This window comes from Bison bison, unplaced genomic scaffold (assembly GCF_000754665.1).
Source record: "Bison bison bison isolate TAMUID 2011002044 unplaced genomic scaffold, Bison_UMD1.0 scf7180017864524, whole genome shotgun sequence".
NCBI lineage: Eukaryota > Metazoa > Chordata > Mammalia > Artiodactyla > Bovidae > Bison > Bison bison.
Window position 1 is genome coordinate 2,912,081 of NW_011495075.1, and position 15,873 is coordinate 2,927,953.

Consider the following 15,873-nt stretch of genomic DNA (forward strand, 5'->3'; position numbering starts at 1 on the left):
TCTTCGCCAACACCACAGTTCAAAAGCATCAATTCTTCAGCACTCAGCTTTCTTCACAGTCCAACTCTCACATCCATATGTGACCACTGGAAAAACCATAGCCTTGACTAGACGGACCTTTGTTGGCAAAGTAATGTCTCTGCTTTTGAATATGCTATCTAGGTTAGTCATAACTTTCCTTCCAAGGAGTAAGTGTCTTTTAATTCCATGGCTGTAGTCACCATCTGCAGTGATTTTGGAGCCCCCCAAAATAAAGTCTGACACTGTTTCCACTGTTTCCCCATCTATTTCCCATGAAGTGATGGGACCAGATGCCATGATCTTCGTTTTCTGAATGTTGAGCTTTAAGCCAACTTTCTCACTCTCCTCTTTCACTTTCTTCAAGAGGCTCTTTAGTTCCTCTTCACTTTCTGCCATAAGGGTGGTGTCATCTGCATATCTGAGTTTACTGATATTTCTCCCGGCAATCTTGATTCCAGCTTGTGCTTCTTCCAGCCCAGCGTTTCTCATGATGTACTCTGCATATAAGTTAAATAAGCAGGGTGATAATATATAGCCTTGACGTACTCCTTTTCCTGTTGTTCCATGTCCAGTTCTAACTGTTGCTTCCTGACCTGCATACAGATTTCTCAAGAGGCAGATCAGGTGGTCTGGTATTCCCATCTCTTTCAGAATTTTCCACAGTTTATTGTGATCCACACAGTCAAAGGCTTTGGCATAGTCAATAAAGCAGAAACAAATGTTTTTGTGGATCTCTCTTGCTTTTTTGATGATCCAGTGGATGTTGGCAATTTGATCTCTGGTTCCTCTGCCTTTTCTAAAACCAGCTTGAACATCTGAAAGTTCACGGTTCATGTATTGCTGAAGCCTGGAGCACAGAATGCTGGGCCCTTCCTTCCCAGAGACTTATTGACAGATAACAACCCAGAAACTGTGGGCAAGACACAGCCAGGAGGCAGGGATGGGGTTGGGGGAGCAGAGCCCCTCACCCTTCTCCTGAGTCATAGGGGTCAGCTGTGGGGGACTATCCACAGGTAAATGACACAACTCCTGAGGCCAAGGAAGGAGCTTCTCCAAAAGCAGAGCCTTGCTCAGAAGCAGCTCTGTTGACAGGATGGGGCTTTCTGGACCAAATAATGGAAGAATGGCCTTATGGATGGGCTTCCCCAGTGGCTCAGCAGGAAAGATACAGGAGCCACAGGAGACACAGATTCAATCCCTGGGTGGGGAAGATCCCCAGGAGGAGGACATGGCCATCCACTGCAGTATTCTTGCCTGGAGAACCTCATAGACAGAGGAGCCTGGCGGGCTACAGTCCATGGGGTCACAGAGTCAGACACGACTGAAGTGACTTAGTACAGCACACACATGCTTATGGATGAGAAAAATGTGGGCAAAAAATTGCTAAGGAAGAGAACAGAGCTAAGAAGAGAAATGGAAATGTTTATAATTGACAGGAAATCTGGATTTGAATGCCTGGTGGAGAGGAGGCGAGATTTTTTTTTTAAAAATCTGTCTGAATTAAATTATTTTGTACTGAGTTATGATTACTATACTTTTAGCTATTATTACCATACCTTTAGCTATGATTACAATACTACCTTATATTAGTTTCAAGCATACAGATTCTTTACTCCTCCCTTGCACTTCTTGCTTGCACCCCATATGATAGATGCTGGTCGTGAATGGTAAATAGCAACTGTGCTGCTCTGGGCTGAGGGTGGTGTTCACCATGCCACCAAAGAGGTAACCCTGTCACCCGCCTTTCTATATGCGAGGGGGGTCAGCTTTAACTCAAACTCAATCAGCACATAATGCTTCCTCCCCAAAGGGAGTTTTGACTCATTCCATGATTGTTAGATGTCTAGAATTTTGAACGAGTTAAACAATTAAAAAGGAATACAGGTATACATTAATTACTGAAAACATCTCTTGAGTGTCTGATAGGACGGTCTGCACCTGCATGTCAACAACTCAATGGCTAGAACCAGAGCCCCAAACAGCAACTTGGAAACCTCTACACATCAGCTCTCCTTTGGAGGAACATGTTTCAAGGAAGATTTGTTTGAGGAGGAATCACTCCATGGAATCTTCACTTGAACCTCAGTGCTCAGTATTCTTTGGAGAATTCAGCACAGAGTGATATTAATAAATAAAATAAATCAGGTCAGAATTTTGGATAATCTGGGGTTTGCTTCTACAGTACATCTCCTACATATGAACCTTCAAGTTTCCAGTTTTCAAAGGTGGGAGTGTGTGTTCCATCAACATCGCGCATAAGTGACGTTGCAGCTTGCCCCCCGTCTCCCATTGCTGATGACCCTGCAGCTCTACCATCTCCTACCCGCCCTCCAGTCAGTGACTCGTCCTGCCCGTTCACTCAGTGCCAGCCGCTGTGCCAGCTGTTGTTCTGTGCTACAATGCTTCTCAGGGCGCCACACTGTGACATTAAGAATGTCTATTTTTTGTGTGTATGTTTGCTTTTTATGTATTACATGTGTGAAAAGTATTATAGACCTATTACAATACAGAATTATATAGCCAACTGGGTTAGCGGGTACCTAGACTAATTTTGTGGACTTACACACAAATTGGACCTACCAACGTGCTCTTGGAACAGAACTCGTTCACATATAGGGGACTTACTGATCACAATGTTATTTTCTTTCCTCCTCACTTCCCTTTCTGTACCTCACTGCTCCCTCCAACCCCAGGAGAAAGTTTTTCTGATTGTCTCTCCCCTCCCTACCCCATCCCACCCCAAGACCAGCTTTATGTAAATGCACAGATTCCTCAGGCTTCCCTGTAATGCAGGAGACCTGGGTTCGATCTCTGGATCAGGAAGATCCCCTGGAGAAGAGAATGGCTACCCACTCTAGTATTCTTCCCTGGAGAATTCCATGGACAGAGGAGCCTGGAGGGCTACAGTCTATGGGGTTGCAAAGAGATGGACACAACTGAGCGACTAACACTTCACAGATTCCTCAGAACCAACCTCATACCATAGCAGGACCACTTGGTACAAGTGCTGAAAATATGAAGCAACCCTCAGTTCAGTTCAGTTCAGTCGCTCAGTCGTGTCCGACTCTTTGCGACCCCATGAATCGCAGCACGCCAGGCCTCCCTGTCCATCACCAACCCCCGGAGTTCACTGAGACTCACGTCCATCGAGTCAGTGGTGCCATCCAGCCATCTCATCCTCTGTCGTCCCCTTCACCTCCTGCCCTCAATCCCTCCCAGCATCAGAGTCTTTTCCAATGAGTCAACTCTTCACATGAGGTGGCCAAAGTACTGGAGTTTCAGCTTTAGCATCATTCCTTCCAAAGAAATCCCAGGGCTGATCTCCTTCAGAATGGACTGGTTGGATCTCCTTGCAGTCCAAGGCACTCTCAAGAGTCTTCTCCAACACCACAGTTCAAAAGCATCAATTCTTCGGCGCTCAGCCTTCTTCACAGTCCAACTCTCACATCCATACGTGACCACTGGAAAAACCATAGCCTTGACTAGACGGACCTTTGCTGGCAAAGTAACCCTAGCCACACCTAAACATACTGAATGAGAATCAAGAGGCCCCTAGAAAATTAGATTTTATGACTCTTCACAGCTTCAGGAAATAGTAAGAAAACTAGCTACAGGCACAGACATTTGCATTTTGCTTTAAGGCCACTAAATTCAGAAGGTCACAGAGTAAATAACTTTCACAAATGTAAACTGTCCCTATAAGACCTGCCTTGCCCACAGGACTTTTTAAACAGGAAAGCACGTAATGAATGAGATCCAGCCTTACGGATTTATCTTGAATTAGTCATGAAGGAAAGAAGGACTTTTATAGAACCTAATTTCCATTTATTTGCTAATTATAAAATACCTATTTACCAACTCCAAAGTAAAGTCCTCCATGGATATAAGGGGCTCAAGTCACTGAAGTACTATTTGTCCTATTACAGACTCACAAAGCACATTTTATACATTTCAGAATAAATCACTGACACTCAACATGTGACAATGAAATTAGAGTCAATGGTTGGCACGATGACTTGAACTTGGCTGTGGTCTTCAAGAGCCTTTAGCTCAGCGGTTTTCAAAAATGTCTTAAGTCATCTGTCATCTTTTTCAAATGAAATCTTATATAAGACCACAATATAAAATATTAATAAAAGTGGAGTTGTTCTGGTCAAAGCAGGAAAGGGAGACAAACAGAGTCAAATCTCTGATTTTACAGGAGAGGGGATTTAGGTTCAGAGAAGGTTTTTGTTTACAAAAGAAATCAACAAGGAAACTATGAATAAAACATGCATAGTTTGAGTCTCAATCCAGACACTTTTTTCAGTAAATTATGATCAATCTAGAACAGAAATCTGACAATAGGAAAGTTGAATCACTTAGATTCAATGGCTGTATAGTTTGTTAGAGCTTTCATAGCAGAGCACCACAGATTAGGCAGCTGAAGCTGCAGCGGTGTGCTTTCACAGTTCCGGAGGCTAGAGCTGCAAGGTCAAGCTGTCTGCAGGGCTGGTCTCCTCAGAGGCTTCTCTCCCTGCCTCGGAGATGGTCATCTCCCGCTGTGTCCTCACAGGACCTCTCCTCTGCGGGTGCCCATGTCCCCACACCCTCTTCTGCTAAAGACACCAGGCCCATTAGATTCGGGCCTCCGCATAGGCTCTACTTTATCTTAAACACCCCTTTAAAGTCCTCACTGCCAAGCAAACAAGGCCTTTCGAATAAGGCTTCCCTGGTGGCTCAGACAGCGCTCTACCTGCAATGCAGGAAACCTGGGTTTGATCCCTGGGTTGGGAAGATGCCCTAGAGAAGGGCATGGCTGCCCACCCAGTAGTCTTGCCTGGAGAATCCCATGGACAGAGGAGTCTGGTGGGCTACAGTCCACGGGGTCGCAAAGAGTCGGACACGACTGAGTGAGTAACACCTTCACTTTTCCAAGTACAGCCACATGCTGAGGTCCTGGGGGTTCAGCATGTATTTTGTGAGGGGGACGCCGCTCAGTCTGAGCAATGACCACCCTGAACTGAACACTTCTGGACTCAGTTACACTGTCTCAGGCAGGGAAGTGGCACAGCAGGTTTGGTATTGGCCTCTGAGCTTGTTAACACAGTGATTTCGAACAGTGAGTCATAGCACGCCTTCACTGACTATCTTCTGCGAGAAGTGTGGAAAGTAACTTGTTTTAACCTGTCCCTACCTCATATGGTATTTAAATAAGTAGCATATTTTAAAAATGTTTCTCTAGTCATGTAAAAAAATGGAAAATAAGGGTGGGTTAGAAGATGATCCTGTAACCCACTCACAAGAAGTGAATGCATTTCTTTAAAGAAAATAATGGTGTTACAATCACGCCGCTGAGAGTTGCCTGCAGGTCATGGCCTCTGTCTGCTCTGACACCACAGTGACCAACGCCACTGTCCCCACAGCTGCTGCCGGCATTGTGACTCACCTCTAATGTTTGTTTCTCAATCCAGGGCATCTACGGGGCAGGAATGTGCCTGTGACCTTCATCCACCAGGCAGGTGACGGCAGAGTAGAGGTGAGGAACCAATGAGTAGCAGCCCCACAGCTAAGGCGTTGTTAAGTCAGGTCCTTCTCTGTGCTCGAATTCACCAGAAAATACAAAGACCCATATAAGCCTTATGCCCCATTTAGGATTAAAAAAAAAAACAAACAGAAAACGGTGCTGTAATTGTAGACAGCTCTGAGTTGTTAGGAAAGCTTTAAATGCAATAAAATAAGCCCCAGACACACAGAAAGGGCAACACAGCTCCTCAGGTATGGAGCCCAGCTGGCAGCAATTCTGCGCCTGAGAGCAGCGTGGCTGAGAACACCTGACGGGCCGGAGCAGATGGCAGGTGGCACAGGACGCAGCGGGGCGCCTGGCTCTGGCTCCATCCCACCAGGCCAGGCTGGAGGAGACCGTCCAGCCCAGCAGCCCTGCTGCCACCTGCTTCTAGGGCGCAGAGTCTGGAGGAGACATCAATCCTGCTTTTAAATGTATCTGGAGGGAGGAATAAATTAGGACTTTGGAATTAACATATACACATGACTATATATAAAATAGATAATCTGCAAGCATCTACTGTATGGCACAGGGAACTATTAACTCATAAGGGAACAAGATGAAAGAGAATATATATATATATATACACATATATTTTCTTCTTTAGTCACTGTTCATAGATATCATATATAAATACACACGTATACTGTACATAGATACATACTACATACGTATATCTGTGTTCAGGTCAAGAAGCAGCAGTCAGAACTGGACATGGAACAACAGACTGGTTCAAAATTGGGAAAGGAGAACGTCAAGGCTGTATATTGTCACCCTGTTTATTTAACTTCTATACAGAGTACATCATGAGAAATGTCAGGCTGGATGAAGCACAAGCTGGAATCAAGACTGCCAGGAGAAATACCAATAACCTCAGATATGCAGATGACACCACCCTTATGGCAGAAAGTGAAGAGGAACTAAACAGCCTCTTGATGAAAGTGAAAGAGGAGAGTGAAAAAGTTGGCTTAAAATGCAACATCCATAAAATGAAGATCATGGCACCTGGTCCCATCACTTCATGGCAACTAAATGGGGAAACAATGGAAGCAGTGACTGACTTTATTTTCCTGGGCTCCAAAATCACTGCAGATGGTGATTGCAGCCTCCAAAATCACTGCAGATGGTGACTGCACCCATGAAATTAAAAGACGCTTGCTCCTTGGAAGAAAAACCATGACCAACCTAGACAAAATATTAAAAAGCAGAGATATTACTTTGTAGACTAATGTCCATCTAGTCAAAGCTATGGTTTTTCCAGTAGTCATATATGGATGTGAGAGTTGGACCATAAAGAAAGCTGAGTGCTGAAGAATTGATGCTTTCAATTGATGCCTTCTGGTGATGGAGAAGACTCTTGAGAGTCCCTTGGACTGCAAGGAGATCCAACCAGTCAATCCTAAAAGAAATCAGTCCTGAATATTCATTGGAAGGACTGATGCTGAAGCTGAAGCTCCAATACTTTGGCCTCCTGATGCAAAGAACTGACTCATTGGAATAAAAAACCCTGATGACGGGAAAGACTGAAGGCAGGTGGAGAAGGGGACAACAGAGGATGAGATGGTTGGATGGCATCACTGACTCGATGCACATGAGTTTGAATAAACTCTGGCAGTTGGGAAGCCTGGCCTGCTGTAGTCCCTGGGGTCACAAAGAGTCGGACACCACCGAGCTACTGAACTGAACTGATATATACTATATACTATAGAAATACATCCACATATCTGAGGTTGTTGATGTTTCTCCCACCTATCTTGATTCTAGCCTGTACCTCATACAGCCTGACACTTCTCAGGATGCACTCAGCACATAGGTTAAATAAAGAGGGGAGGAGAAACATCAACAACCTCAGATATGCAGCTGATACCACTCTAATGGCAGAAAGTGAAAAGGAACGAAAGAGCCTCTTGATGAGGGTGAAGGAGGAGAGTGAAAGAGCCAACTTAAAACTAAATATGAAAAAAACTAAGAACATGACATCTGGCCCCATTATTTAATGGCAAATAGAAGGGGAAAAGGTTGAAGTAGTGACAGATTTCCTCTTCTTGGGCTCTAAGATCTCTGTGGATGGTGACTGTAGCCATGAAATCAGAAGACAATTGCTTCTCCGCAGGAAAGCCATTACAAGCCTGGACAGTGTGTTGAAAAGCAGAGACATTACTCTGCTGACAAAGGTCTGTTTAGTCAAGGCTATGGTCTTACCAGTGGTCACATATGGTTGTGAGAGCTGGACTGTAAAGAAAGCACAGCACCAAAGAATTGATGCCTTCAAACTGTGGTTCTGGAGAAGACTCCTCAGAGTCCATTGGACTGCAAGGAGATCCAACCAGTCAATCCTAAAGGAAATCGAACCTGTATACTTACTGGAAGGACTGATGCTGAAGCTGAAGCTCCAGTATTTTGGCCACCTGATGAGAAGAGCCAACTCACTGGAAAAGACCCTGATGCTGTGAAAGACTGAGGGCAGAAGGAAAAGAGGGCATCAGAGGAGGAGATGGCTGGATGGCATCACTGATACAATGGACATGAACTTAGGCAAAGTTCTGGAGATGGTCAGGGACAGGGAGGCCTGGTGTGCTGCAGTCCATAGGGTTGCAAAGAGTCGGGAATGACTGTGTAACTGAACAACAATAAAAATACATATGGATATATACTATATATACTCATAGATATACACTATGTGGGGCTTCCCTGGTGGCTCAGATGGTAAAGAATCTGCCTGCAATGCAGGAGACCTGAGTCTGTTCCCTGAGTTGGAAAGATCCCCTGGAGAAGGAAATGGCAACCCATTTAGCTGGAGAATCCCATGGACAAGAGAAACCTGGAGGGCTGCAGTCCCTGGGGTCGTGAAGAGCTGGCATGGCTGAATGACTAACACACATATACTATATGTAGTATATACCTATGTGTAGTATCTATATGTATTTATACATATGCTCATATGAATATATATGCATATTTGTGTGTTCAGTACAGTTCAGTTGCTCAGTCGTGTCCAGCTCTTTGCGACCCCATGGACAGCAGCACACCAGGCCTCCCTGTCCATCACCAACTCCCAGAGTTTATTCAAACTCATGTCTTTTGAGTCAGAGATGCCATCCAACCATCTCATTCTCTGTCATCCCCTTCTCCTCCCGCCTTCAATCTTTCCCAGCATCAGGGTCTTTTCCAATGAGTTAGGTCTTTGCATCAGGTAGCCAAAGGATTGGAGTTTCAGCTTCAGCATCAGTCCTCCCAATGAATATTCAGGACTGATCTCCTTTAGGATGGACTGGTTAGATCTCCTTACAGTCCAAGGGACTCTCAAGAGTTTTTTCCAACATCATAGTTCAAAAGCATCAGTTCTTCGGGGCTCAGCTTTCTTTATAGTCCAACTCTCACATCCATACATGACTACTGGAAAAACTATAGCTTTGACTAAGTGGATCTTTGTTGGCAAAGTACTATCTCTGCTTTTTAATATGCTGTCTAGGTTGGTGTGTGTATACATATATATAAATGAATCACTGTGTTGTACGCCTGAAACTAACACAATATTGTAAAACAATAAAAAAATACTTCAACTATATAAAAGAGTAGAGCAGGGTCTGCATACGTTAAATCTCAAAAAAAAAAAAAAAAAGCCTGGAGGCCACGGTGCTGCCCACCTGAGAGAATCTCCCCCCTCTCCTTTCTTGGCCCCCAACACTTTCCAGTCGGGGAGGCCCGCTGTGGTCAGGTTGCACAACAGCTAAGACCACGCAGCTTCTCATGTTCCAAAACAGCTCAGCCCCCACTCCTGTCTCAACCATCATTTACAGCTATACAAGCCCACGGCAATATCTTAACAACTAGCTAGATACTGAAAGAAAGCTCACTGGAATCACTTTTAACTTGATGCAAGGCACTGCAGGAGACAGTCCTGCCTCTCTAGGGGCGCTTTTATTTCAGTAATGGGAATTTGTTAAGCGAATTGCCAATAAGTGGATGGCACTGCTAGAAGAAGAGTCAAGTTTTCAGACAGCAAGGGAGATCTTTCTGGAAAGGAAACTTCCCTGTGTCCCCTACGCCTCTCTCCTCGTTATCCCTACTTTTAAATTCTCACTGTAAGTTTCTGGAAAAGTTATCACGGTGAGATGAAAACACCTTGCAGAATTGTCATAGATTGTGTAAACAGCCTCATCGATGATGTGCTTTTTAAATTAAAAAAAGTGTTTATTTTGTCTCACATGTTGGGTGTTACATAAGTGAAGAACATTTTTATAACTTGCAAATATTTTCTATTGAAAAATTTGACGCGATCTTATATATACATAATATGGTGTAGGGCACGCGAGATTTGGGTTTTCATCCTTTGTTAATCGTTTGTCCTGCTTTGGAGACGGGATAATGCAGAATAGCGGCTCCCCTTACGGCATTTGGAGGTGGGCTTCACTGCCTTAAATCCAAGCTCCGCTGCGGACTACTTACGACTCCGGGGCAAGCTGCTTCCGCCCACCCGTGCTGCGTTCCTTCCTGTGGTTTAGAGCCACTCTGCCGCATCCATCCACCAGTTCAGAGTGCTCGTCATTGACATTCAGTGCACGCATGCTCAGTGGTGTCCGACTCTTTGCGACTCCACGGACTATATAGCCTGCCAGGCTCCTCTGCATGGGATTCTCCAGGCAAGAATACTGGAGTGGGTTGCCATTTCCTATTCCAGGAATTCCTATCCCATTCCTATTCCTATCCCAATCCAGAGATCGAAGCTGCGTCTCTTACAGCTCCTGCATTGGCAGGAGGGTTCTAGTGCGTGGACCTTGGCACCCTGTCAGTGCTCACGAAGTGCCAGCCATATTGTTGTTCTCACCTTTATACAGCTTGTGCACTTCCAAAAGCAGGCTTCATTTCATGTTCAAAGTTTTCAGTGTTGACTAGCTGTCACCCAGACAGAAGAAAAATCTGGGGCATCCAATTACAACGGCTAAGTGCCATAACACACCTGCAGATACTTCCAACTGAACAGCACCTAAGCATGACTTCATTTTCCTCTCCTTGTTACTATACTAACAGTTTATAAATAAACACACTGTAACCTCAGAGGGAGGCCCGGCATGTCCGGTTTTGGGAGTAGCCAGCTGGGCCGTGGGCTGCTGGCCCTGTGTCAAGAGCCAGCTCCCCTGTGCTGGTCATTAGCTGCCAGGAAATGCCTTCCTTATTAGTCATTATGGCCTGATGATGTTCTAGTGATAGTGTTAATACTGTGTGAAACGCTGTAGTTTCTAAGCTGGATTAGGAGATTTGTACTGTACTTTATTATTCTAGTTTGAATCATTAAAGTGATCACCTTGTCAAAGGAAAAATACATCATAAAATTCAGAGTTTCCAATGTTAGCCTGGATTTAGTCCTATAATCAAGAGTGGGAAAAGTAAGTGGTATTAGAATATTAGAGATTCATTCTATCTTTGGATGTGTTTGTTATAAAGGGCCTACTGTGTGCTCGGCATCGCTCTCATAAGACATACCTGAACCGACACAGAGAGCTGACAGTCCCGTTAGAAAAACAAAACTATGGAGCAAGAAATAGCAGTGTTCATGTCACAATACTGCTATTGACGTAAATAGCGCTAATTTAAAAAAAATTTCCTGGCAAACAAAATATTCTGAACTTAAGCCAGATATGTGAATATGGTCAAGCAATCAGCAGTGATATCTGAGAACTTTTAACCTTGATTTCAAAAGTCCCACTTGAGAGCTGGAATGGCGGGTGTTTCTTTCTTCCAAGAGCCATTTGGTAACCAGATCTCAAAACAATAAAATGCTAAAGAGAAGTTTTTTTGTGATTTGAAACTTTTCTGCTAAAAAACCAGCACAGAAACTACCATACAAAGTCGCCCAGGGGGACGCCTGAGGATACCAACTCCACGTGTTACACTGTTCACCAGGTGCCACCAGGAATCAAAGGTGCCCGACGCAGGCTGGGCGAATGCAGAGAGGGAGGGGAGCGGGGAGGGGCGTGCCTGCGGGCTCCGGCCCCCAGCACCTGGCCCTAGCAGGACCCAGGCAGGAAGTGAAACCCTGTGACCTCAGCCCAGAGCCTGTCCTGCAAGCCTCTTCTGTTCTCTTCTTGATCTTTTACACTTTATCTTCAAAAAGCAAAGAACAGTGCTGAAACAGGCCTGGCCTTGGGCTTTTTAAAAAATATACTAAAGATTAAGATAACTTCTAAATCATCATCGATGACTGAAGGACTGAAATCCAACTTCTTGGTCTCTAAAGAGCATTTTTGTTCTTTGTTTGTCTTGGAATATCGTTGATTTACAAAGTCGTGCTGCTTTCTGCTGTACAGCAAAGTGACCCAGTTGTACGTATACATACATCGGCTCTTGTTTAGACCCTTTCCCACATAGGCCGTGGCAGGATATTGAGCATACAGCACTGTTCTGTGCTGTACAGTAGGTCCATGTTGGGTATCTACTTTTAAAAACAGTTTTTAACGTTTTGGCCCTGCTGGGTCTTCATTGCTTTTTGAGGGCTTTCTCCAGTTGTGGTGAGAGGGGGGTCCTCCTGCAATGAGTCTCTTGTTGTGGAGCACAGATCTAGGCACACGGACTTCAGTGGTTGCAGCACATGGCTCGGTACACGTGGTGCATCGGCTCAGCCGCTCCACATGCGTAGTAGTGTGTATGTGTTAATCCCAATCTTCCTCTAAAGGACATTTAATTTCGGGTAGTACACTTTAGGAACACAATTTGACGCCCAAATTATTTAATTTTCTATAATCAATAGCCGTGCTTTAACAATCCAGCTGCTTCTATCCACATAATGCTTATGACGAATATTCAAAACTGAAATTCTCAGCCAATAAAGCTCTCTCTTCCTTACAGAGGGTGGTCACAGTGTCCTAATGATTCCCTGAAGGGTGTAACTCACAGCATGTACTGCCCGTGACGTAAGTGAATAAACTTAAAACTGAGGGTAGTCGCCTCGGTGGCCTGTGGTCATGGGGTCCAGGAACTACACAAACAGCTGAACTTTTGAAAATAAACAGACATTTCCCATAGTTTCAGCTTTCTCGGTAGAGGTTGCAAAAAGAAAAAGGAGAAAAAGGAGAGTCAGATTTCAGTTGCCCTTGTTACATCTTCTCCAGTGGACTGGATGTTTATGTCTCCCTATGATTCACAGGTTGCAATTTTCAGCCCCAAGGTGGGGCCCTTGGGAGGTGATTCCATCTTGACGGTGGAGCCCTTATGAATAGGATGAGTGGCCTCAGGAAAGAGACCCCAGAGCGTGACCTTGCCTCTTCCACCAGGTGAGAGCACAGCAAGGAACCCAGCTCTCACCAGAACCCAATCACACTGGTGCCCCCATCTCCTAAGAAATGTGGGAAATAACTTTATTTTGTTTAGGATCCACCCTGTTTACAGTACATGGTTATAGCAGGTCAAGTGGACTCTGACACCTTCCATGTCAAAGTACTTGTTTTCTAACAATACAGCACAAATGATGTCAGCAGAGGAATGCGGAAGAGGCCGTGTGTGGCCAACAGGCCCTGGAAGGGGCCCTGTGTCCATGCGCCGGGTGACTCCCTCCCCTTGCGTGTGGAAGGGACCTGTGACTTGCTTCAAATCAACAGAATCAGACGGTGGTGACGAGCTAGCATTCCTGTGATGACATTATGTTATAGGAGATTCTGTCTCAGCCAACGGCAGTGGGAGATTCTTCTTGTTCAGTTGATGGAGAAAGTAGCCAGGTTGATAAAGCTCGCTCTGCGAGGAACTGCAGGCAGACCTGGGACAAGAGGACGGCCTCTGGGACCTAACGGCAGTCTGCAGCTGACAGTCTGCCGAAGGCCCATCTCCACCAGAGGCCGGCTGAGAACTGGATTCTGCCCACAGCCCAAGTGAGCTGGGAAGAAGAGTCTCTTCCAGGGGAGTCTCCAGGTGAGAATGAGGCCCAGGTGACACCTTCATCGCCACCCGAGACCTGAGCAGGGCACCCGATAAGTCTTGCCCAGACTTCTGACCCATGGACATGGTGAGATAATAAATGTGTGTGTGTGTGTTTGAAGCATTAAATTTGTTGTAATTAGTTACACAGCAAGAAAAAAGCAAATATAGGTTTGGGCTTCTGAAAGCTGGCTGCTGCTGTAACAAACACCTAAAACATGAGGTTGGTTTTAGAACTGGACAGTGAGCAGAGGCTGGGAGAACTCTGAGGAGCACGGCAGAGAGTCTGATTTTCCTTGAATAAACTGTTGATAGAAATCTAGATTTTAAGAATGCTTGAGGAAGGGAGGAACACGTTACTGGAGACCAGAGGGATGGGGATCCTTGTTATGTAGCGGCAGAGCATCTGATGAGATTGCCTCTTGCAGCTGCACAGAAGGCAGAAGCTGTGGGTGGTAAAGCTGGATGCACAGCTAAAGAGATTTCCAAGCAAAGCGATGGGAATGTTACTTGGTTTCTTCTCACTGCTGAGGTAAGATGTGAAGGGAGTAAAGTAAATTAAGTGGAGAACTGTCAAACAAAAAGGAACCAGTGCTTGATGATTTAAAAGTTCCTAGCCTTTCCAGATGCCAAAAGATGCTAAAGGTAAGATTTTTTTTTTTTTTTTCCTGGCAGGAAGGCATGCATTAGGAAAAAGGCCAAGAATGCCATGATACAAACTTTTGGTAAAACCTCAAAAGATCAAAAGGTCAGAGTCCTCAATCCTGAGACAAACGGTGTGCTTCACAGGCCTTCGATCAAACCAGAGAGCCTCAAGAAAGTTGAAGGGAATTGCTCCTCAGCCATTTACAGAAGGAGGTCACCCTACAGAAAGGTTTATCTTAAAGAGAACTGTGCATGTGACTCTTGCCTAATGACTTGAATGGTACAAAGTTGTTTAGAAAATTATTTCAACAGAAACAGTGCCAAGCTTGGACTGAAGAAGTCAGAGAGGAAGAAAGGAAAAGAGGCCATGGAGCCTCCCACTTTTCACTGCCTGGAGTCAGTACATTAGTCGCTCAGTCGTGTCTGACTCTTTGTGACCCCATGGACTGTAGCCCACCAGGCTCCTGTGTCAATGGAATTCTCCAGGTAAGAATACTGGAGTGGGTAGCCATTCTCTTCTCCAGAGGATCTTCCCAACTCAGGGACTGAACCCAGGTCTCCTACATTGCAGATAGATTCTTTACCATCTGAGCCACCAGGGAAGCCCTGGAGTCAGGCTGATGAATTCTCAATGAAAATGTGAGAAAGGGAAGGATGACCAAAGGCTGGAATGAAGGATCCAAGCAGAGTTGACAGCCACGGAGGACTGTCCCAGCCTTGATTGAGGTACCCTGGCTGGACCTGAGCCAGCTGCATTTCAGAGCTGCCTCCCCTCCCATTTCTCCCTCTTGGGAACTGGGGTATCTGAAGATGTCACCCTGTGCCTGTCCTCCTAATTTATATTGGGTGTGTGGGGCAGAGGTCTCATCTCCTTAGTTTTACAGGCCCAGAGTTAGAGAGGAATTGTGCCTAAGAGCTATGCTAATGGATTAAAACCAGGGGTTACCTTCCACCTGAGCCTGATTTAGAAGATGTGATTTTGGATTTTATGCACAAGAGAAGAGACTCTTGGATCTTGAGTGGTGAATGTATTTAGCCTACAGGAGTGTTATGAAGAACTGGGGTCACAGACCTACGACAGGCTACTCCTAAGGTGGTCTCCATGCTCACCTACTGTAGAACGTTGACTTTTTTCTAATAGAATATGGCAAAGGTCTTCTCACTCCTGAGATTAGGCTATATTATGCAAAGAAATAAAGGAAAACAATAGAATGGGAAAGACTAGAGATCTCTTTGAGAAAACTAGAGATACCAAAGGAGCATTTCATGCCAAGATGGGCACAATAAAAGACAGAAGTGGTAGGGACATAACAGAATCAGAAGATATTAAGAAGAAGTGGCAAGAATACACAGAAAAACTATGCAAAAAAGATCTTTGTGACTCAGATAACCATGGTGATGTGATCACTCACCTACAGCCAGACATCCTGGACTGTGAGGTCAAGTGTACCTTATGAAGCATGACTACAAACAAAGTTAGTGGAGGTGATACAATTCCAGTTGAGCTATTTCAAGTCCTAAAAGATGATGTGGCTGCACTCAATACGCCAGCAAATATGGAAAACTCAGCAGTGGCCACAGGACTGGAAAAGGTCAGTTTTCATTCCAATCCCAAAGAAGGGCAATGCCAAAGTATGTTCAAACTACTGCACAATTTCTGCGTCATTTCACATGCTAGCAAGGTCAAGCTCAAAATTCTCTAAACTAGGCCTTAACAGTATGTGAATCAAGAACTTCTAGATGTACAGCTGCAG